Raw genomic sequence first — 8,165 nt, forward strand, 5'->3', positions numbered from 1 at the left:
TATATGTAAATATATGTATGCATATATATGTATATATGTATGTATGCATATATGTGTATATATGTATGTATACATATATATGTATACATATATATATATATAGAGAGAGAGAGAGAGAGTCTATCAAATTTGTTAATTAGATCTTTTAACTATAAGTAATATGACAAGCATAATAAAATTTATGCAAAGGCAAATGACTCAGTGTGATTGTCTCATATTATTTTAGATTCATATTTAACAGTTTCCTAAAGCAGGATGTATTAGTTTCCTCTGGCTTTTGTAACACATTAGCACAACCTTAGTGGCTTAAGCCAACACATTTTATTCTCAATTCTGCAGGCTAGACATCATAAATCAGTCAGGGCCTCACTCTCTCTGGGGGCCTAGGGGAGAATCCATTCTTGGCCCCTTCAGCTTCTTTTTGGTGCAGCATACTGGGGCTCCCCTTGGCATTTGGCTGCGTCACTCCAATCTCTGCTTTGGTCTTCGTATTGCCTTCTCCCCTCTCTGTGTCTCCACCTCTTCTATCTCCAGTCTCTTTCTGCCTATTATAAGGACACTTGTTACTGGATTTAAGGTCTACCCTTTTAATCCAGGATTGTTCATTTCACAAGCCTTATTCCCATCTGCAAAGACCCCTTTTCCAAATAAAATTAACAATCACAGATTCCAGGAATTTGTTTGCATATTTTTGTGGGCACCTTCTTCATCTGACCACAAATAATTATGATATTCAATGATTATTACTTGATTATTGAATCAAGTTAACAAATCGAGACTAGGGCTTTTACAATTCATTAAAATGCGTTCCTTAAATGTGCTATATAAATTAGGCAACTTTCATAAATTTCTAAGCGTGTGAAGGTCCACACTACCTTGAAATCGTATACAGCCATTTCGTAAATCATAGAGCATAAAAGTATCTCCAGAGGTCAGTTACTGTCTTTCCTTGCCTGTAGGCACAGCTACATTTAAACTAACACAGGAGGAGAGGTGTCTGTTCTGTTCTTAAGGATTTCCAGCAAAAGGGATTATATATCCTCTTCCAGCAACACATTTTGGCATTTCAAGCATTGAATATTTAAAACCTAACTCTTACATTCCAGGGGCATGGGGAATAGTAAAACCTTTACATCTTGCACATTGACTGAGAACTTCCAACAGTCATTAGAGGAGACTGCAAATATGAGGCACATAAGAAAAACTAGAACAATGCACGGATTTTTATATTACCACTGATATTATGAAACTTAAATACAGCTTGACATACCCATACATTTTGATCTTGCTTTTTCTAGTCTTTTGAGAAAAAAAAAAATGAATTCACCCTTAAAACAATTTAGCCTGAAGTGATTGAAAATATATGAAGAAAGGCTTTCAAGTTCATGTCACTCCCGCTAATTTTTCTCTCTCCTATCATGTCACACTGAGACAGGGAAGAAAGCATGACATGAGGGTAAGGGGAGGATCACAAGCAAATGTGGAAATGAAAACTAAACATGAAATAATATGGCTGTTCTCTTACAGTCACAGGAAGTTTGACAATTTCACTTGATAAGATATAAAATGGACGTAGATTTGTTCCAAAGCTCTGTTGTTTTATGAAAGAGAGTTGATAAAGATGGAAGGAGCACAGTCAGCTTTGCTCGCAAAATATTTTGATTATCTCCTTTACGTTCTCAGATACATTTTCCTGACAGCATTTCCACTGACACATAGCTCAGACAACATCCCGCATTTTACAGAGGCAAGGATAGCATCTGATTCATTGTCCTCGGAAATCGGGTAATTTGGCAAGTAACTGCATTGCTGTGTCATTCTAGAGATTATGCACGATGTGGTGTGAGCATTCTACCCTCAGATAAAAAAGTGAAAACGTGGGGGTGGAAATGGATCTGGCCCACCACCTAAGTGTGGTGGCAGTGAAAAACAACTCTCGTATATTTCCATACTACTGAGACTCTAATACCTAGTGTGTAAATAAGATAATACAATCTGTCTGTCTGTAAAGCAGAGACCTAAGTGTTGATTCTTAAAAGTTTCCCTGAGACCTTCTTTTGGGAAAGAATTGCTTTAATCCCAAGAGGTTTCTTGATTATTAGTATAAATTGTCTAGTATTTCTTGTATACATCTTACTCACAATCACTGTATTTAATGCAATAACTCTTGATTTTTTTTTAATGATAGTAGTTTGGCAAAGTGCCTACGCTTTGGTGATGTTGCTTAATCACTGTACTTTAAAGAATGGCTTATAGGTGACATGCATAATATCCCTCAGGAATTGTTTAGTATCTGATACGTTTAGGATTCAGTCAAATGTGAGTCTGAAGTCTGAGATAATAAATTACCACTTGGAAAAATGATGTCAAGCAAAGGGACTGCAGCAACGTAGCAGCTGCTAGAAAAGACTGATCTACAGGAAAAGAATCAGGAATGGATAGAGCATCTTAAAATGTGAGCATTCTGGTAAAGGTCACATTGTATTTTCGTCTCTTTGAATATACTTCAAGATGAAGAATAATATCTCAAGAGGGTTGAATGGCATGTGATTTTTATGAAACAGTTTCTTCCCAGATACATAATTGTTAGATGATTACAACTGTTCCTTTCTTCAACTTCGAGTTTATAGGAGCAACTCACAATTCATTCTTTGTGAGAGAGTTTGTCTTTTCTACTCATCTCTAGGGATTTCATGAGCTTATGTTTGCCAGAACTAGGAAATTTTCTTCAATCAGGTAATGGTGAATAATGTCTTATAGATTAGTATGGATGTGGAGGGATAGGGGAACGAGAGAGGAGGGTAACAAACTGAACAATGGATTAGCTTTGCTCATGATATTAACCTTCGGAAAATTGTACATTTCTACCTTAATGTTAGACATACATTTCAATGTTTTGGATTGCAAACATAAAGAAATGCATTCAATTCTTCAGTTGCAAAGTCTTTGCTTTAAAATTTCTTCTGTAAATAGTTTAGGACAAAAGAGTATTTTTTTTTATTTTAAGAGTATTTTAAATTATGGCTAAATCTCTAGCAAAATAGGAACACTTATTTCAAGTGGGAGAAATTATTACTTAGTCACGTCTCTGAATACAGAATGCAGTCCAGGACAAATCTTTAGCCATGGTTCACTGTTTAACATCTTTCTTTTTAAATTCTTGATCTTGAGAATGTAAAGAATTAGCCAACCTGTTCCTCTTGTACTTTCCTTGTTATGTTTCACCAGGCATGTTTTCTTGAGGGGGTGTGTAGATAGAAGTAGAATAATAAACATAATCGAAGAAACTTAGAAATTCACATTGAGGGAACAGTATTTGGGGGAGGGGAAGTTGACTGTGAGTGACTGGGAGGGTTTTCTTGTCTATCAGCCCTTTATTTATTTTCCAACGCCACTGCTGTGCACTGAACAACACAACTTCAGGCCATTTTTGAATGTTGTCTTGCAAATAGGGGTATCTGTATTAGCAGAAAAAAAGGGAGAGAAATAAAAAGAAAATACCAAATGGTGTTTAAGGGGAATAAACAAAATGCTTGAAGATATAGATCCTAGCTTAGTCACACAACTTAGAAGTCATGTCTCAGAGCCATTTATGTGCAAGAACCATTTTCTTGGAGCGAAGCTCCACAAACATAAGTTACTCTGTATACAAAATGTTAATATGAAGAGTGATAATCAATTACAGGAATATGTGAAGTTTTTATTATAATATAGATTGTGATGTCTCTTTAAAATGAATGGAGCCCTTGTTTTGTGTCACTGTGATAGACTATCAGAGATAATTATACTATAATGGCATTTAAATGCAGGTAATACTGGATAAAATATTTGCCATTACCGGGAGAATAGAAGTGATTCACATGTTTGGATCATGTAATTAGGAGCCAGGAATTATATATAACAATAGTGAGCTTCACAAATTGAGGAACAACGGATACTACAGGAAGAACATTTTCTACCGAGGGCAATTTCACAAACTGATGAAAATGGCAAATGATAGAAGTATTAGAAGGAAATATATAAGGACCTAAACTAACTATATTATATGCAGCTTTGCTTCCAGGACTCAAACATACAAATTACTGAACATAGATCGATCTCATCTTGGCAACTCAAATGTCTCTGTACAGGGTCCAGAAGTGTTATGTTTTGCACTCGTGGTGATTTACAGGTTGAAATTATTTTCACTTTGGTGTATTATTTCATTAAGGGCTGTCTTAGGAAATAGGAGTCATCCAAAAAAGGAGGATGTGACACGACAGATATGGCAGTCAGCCCGATCCCTTAATTCATAGGCTAGAGGTTAAGATTTGGTTAACTGCCTTTTCCTACAACTTATGGAATAGCAAGCATAAAATTCATATAATGTACATTAATTTAAGGTTTAAGATTTCATTTTAATGCCTCTTTAACTAAGTCACTTTCTGGAGAACTAAGGATTTGGAGATGGATCCAGGACTACAATGTTGAGTTAGTAGGTAGTATCCTAGGAGGTGATGGAATTAGATTTATTCATGGAGAAAATATTTTAAATACATATGCGATGCTTATAAAAAAGCATAGTAAATGAAATGCTAGTCTATCCTGCCAGACTTGAGGAAGAAACTACGTGTTTGAGTGGATCTTTTCTTACCTCTTTTGATCACCAGAAATAAGGTGTGGGCATTCTGCTATCTAAAGGGGGGTATTTCTCTGTCAGATGGAGGCTCTCAAATGTGGGGCAATGATTGGGTGCAGGCCAATGGCGTGGGAGGTGGAAGAATTCACCTGAGGCAGAACAAAGGAGATAGAAGTTTGTTGAATACACCGCAGGGTTGCTGTGGGCAGGACAGCAAAGAAGAGGCCTTGCCAGGAGGTGTTGGAGTGCACCATAAGGGAACAGAGGGCAGGACAGCTGAGGAGAGGCTGGAGGAGAGGCTGTCTGCAAGGGGGCAGTGGCTGTGCGTTGTTTTTAAAGGGGGAACATGAGGAGGTATGGCAATGTGTGGAATTCTCCCTTTTTTGGTAACTGTGCCTAGTTTTAAGCAGCCACTTGGTCAGCTGGGGCCTATGGATATTCTGAGGTGGGTTGCCTGATGGACCTGTCTGTCTTCAGCCTGGGGTGGCTGTGGGCCCCTTCTATATTCTATTACTCAAGCCCATTTAAGCAAAAGCAACCTCTACAGACATGAAGAGTCAGGAGAAAGAGGACCTATGTTTAATTTAGGCCTTATGCCAGATGAATAAAAGGATATTTTCTTTTTTTTAATTTTATGTTTATTTATTTATGTTTATTGATTTATTTATTTTGAGAGAGAGAGTGAGTGCGGGAGAGGTGGAAAGAGAGGGAGTGAGAGAATCCCAAGCAGGCTCTGCACTGTGAACCCAGAGCCTGACATTGCGGGGCGGGGTGGGGGGGGGGGCTCCATTGTCACAAACTGTAAGATCATGACCTGAGCTGAAACCAAGAGTCAGATGCTCAGCTGACAGAGCCACCCAGGTACCCCAAATAAAAGGATATTTACAAGCTGATATGGGAGTAAATGAATTAACTCAGTGTGTCTAGAGTTTTTGCAGTGGAGATGTGTTGAAGATTTACAAATATATTGAGGAACTGTGTGTAGCATCATCTCTCTGTGTTATTCTGTTTTTTTAAAAAATTTATTTATCTTGAGAGAGGCAGAGACAGTGTGAGTGGGGGGAGGGGCGTGGAGAGAGAGAGAGAGAGAGAGAGAGAGAGAGAGAGAGAGAGAATCCCAAGCAGGCTCTGTACTGTCAGCTGTGAAGCCTGATATGGGGCTTGAACTCAAAAACCACAAGATCATGACCTGAGCCAAAACCAAAAGTCAGTGGCTTAACTGACTGAACTACCCAACTGCCCCTCTGCATTTTTCTTTTTAAGCCACAGGGGCCAGTGAATGCCTGGAATAGATCTTTTAATATTCTCACAACTAAAGGAAGCAAACAAAAAAAAAAGAAGTTTGTACATGGCATATGATGAGAATACCTCCAATCTCAAGGTTGAAATAATGCCAAGTCATGAAGCTCCTGACAGTTTTCCTACTTAAGCACCACATTGTGTAAGTGCTGAGGAAAAGTTTACTTCACAGAGGGAAAAGGGATAGCACTCCAGTTACAGACTCATCATGGCCAGTTGCATGAATTAAATTCAGTTCAAAATGTAAAAGTGAATCCCAAGCAAATTGCCAGTGTTCTGAAATATTTGATCTCATTCAGGGCAATCAATCAATTTGACGGTAAATAGACAAGGTATTGAAGTGAGAAAGTTGCAAATTCTTTTTAAAATGCCTAAGCTATACTTAGGGCACTTGGGTGGCTCAATTGGTTAAACGTCCAACATCGACTCAGGTCATATCCTCATGATTTGTGGGTTCAAGCCCCACTTCAGGCTCTGTGCTGACAGCTCAGAGCCTGGAGCCCGCTTTGGATTCTGTGTCTTCCTCTCTCACTACCCCTCACCTCCCCCTCACTCTTTCAAAAATAAATAAACATTAAAAAATAAAAAATAAAATACATAAGTATAATTTACAGTAACATTTCTCCAAAAATGTCTAAGGTTTTTTCTTCTATATTTAACATTTAATGGTTTATCCTGAAGAAAGTGCCTTGATATGTCACCAGAAGAATAAAAAGGAACATATAACATCAACAAAAAAATATGTTTTCATCTTTGAGATACTTTGGAATATTCTAGTCATGTCTAAAAAATCTTTTTGCCAGTATTTTTTTTTTCCTTTAAAAAGCAAGCAAAGTAAGGAAGCAGAATAGTAAGTCAGAGAGTTCTGACTTGGTTATAAAATTATATAACATGGGATGCTAACGCCAGATCATTCAAATGGAAAAAAAATCACATAGAACTTTCTTAGCAAGATCTAGAGTGGCCATGTAAGTTAAAATGAAGAAATCATAGGCCCTGGGAACAAACTGTTGTCATGTGGAAGAAATATGTCAACAATATAAGAGCAAAGTAGTTGAAAAACCTGGCAAAAACAGTATTTGACATTATTATCACAAAACCTAATAAGGACTCTGTGTTTAAAGTCATAACCGTTCATTCTCTACTGGCATGTTAGGGGTGATACTGTATTGTATGAATATTGATAAACTTTAGGGATGCAAATATTTATAAATGAAATAAGTTTATAAAAATATCTTTCATTTAAAATGTCTTCAGAAAGCAATATTGCCCAAACTGCATTGCACTTCAGATCTATCATTAAAAAACAAAACAAAAAAAAAAAACTATTCTGAGGCTCCACCAGTGGCCTAATGACTCAGTTTCCCTGGGTGAAAGTCTGATTTTAAAAGTCTGTGATTTAAAACTGAACAATCAGCCAACAAATAAACAACAGAACTAAGGGCTACTGTTCTTAAGCTTCATTTCTTCTGTAGTTCTTTCTCTGTTTTCTCTAAACTTTATGTCTGTCTATAGTCAGATTACCATCATTTCTTGAAATATCTTGCTCTTAAAATTGGGTAAATTTGCTTTCACAATACTAGAAACTTAGTATCATTTCAGACAGTACATGGCTGCTATTCAAGTCAAAAATGAGAAAAAAGAAAACAAAGATAATGTGGTGTTAGAGAACTTGTTTCAATGTATCTTTTGTTTGTGACAAAGGTTCAAGAGTGCAGTTGCCATAGAGTGGTTTAGAAATAGTTCAAGTCCTTCAGGAATGCATTATTTCTTTATTTTATTTTTTTTTTAAAAGTTCATTTACTTATTGTGAGAGACAGAGAGCATGAGCAAGGGAGAGGCAGAGAAAGAGGGAGAGAGAGTATCCCAAGCAGGCTCTGTGCTGTCAGTGCAGAGCTCAACGTGGGGCTTGATCCCATGAACCGTGAGATCATGACCTCAGCCAAAATCCAGAGTCAGATGTTTAGCCAACTGAGCCACCAGGTGTCCCAGGAATGTATTATTTCAATTAATTTATTCATTCATTTAATCTACGAAATACATTGAACTTCTGAATTATGGCAGGTGCTGTGGTATGTGTTGGGTATAGGGTAGTTGATATTCCTTTCTCTTGCAGAGTTTTCAGTATAGGTCAGTGGGTGGGTGTATCTTTTGTGTGGGTGGAGATGTGTTAAGGTTTCTTTACAAAACGTCAGAATACCACTGGAGTTGGGTTTTGTTGTTGTTGTTGTTTGTTTGGTTGGTTTTT

Source organism: Leopardus geoffroyi, chromosome C3 (genome assembly GCF_018350155.1).
Source record: "Leopardus geoffroyi isolate Oge1 chromosome C3, O.geoffroyi_Oge1_pat1.0, whole genome shotgun sequence".
NCBI classification, from domain to species: domain Eukaryota; kingdom Metazoa; phylum Chordata; class Mammalia; order Carnivora; family Felidae; genus Leopardus; species Leopardus geoffroyi.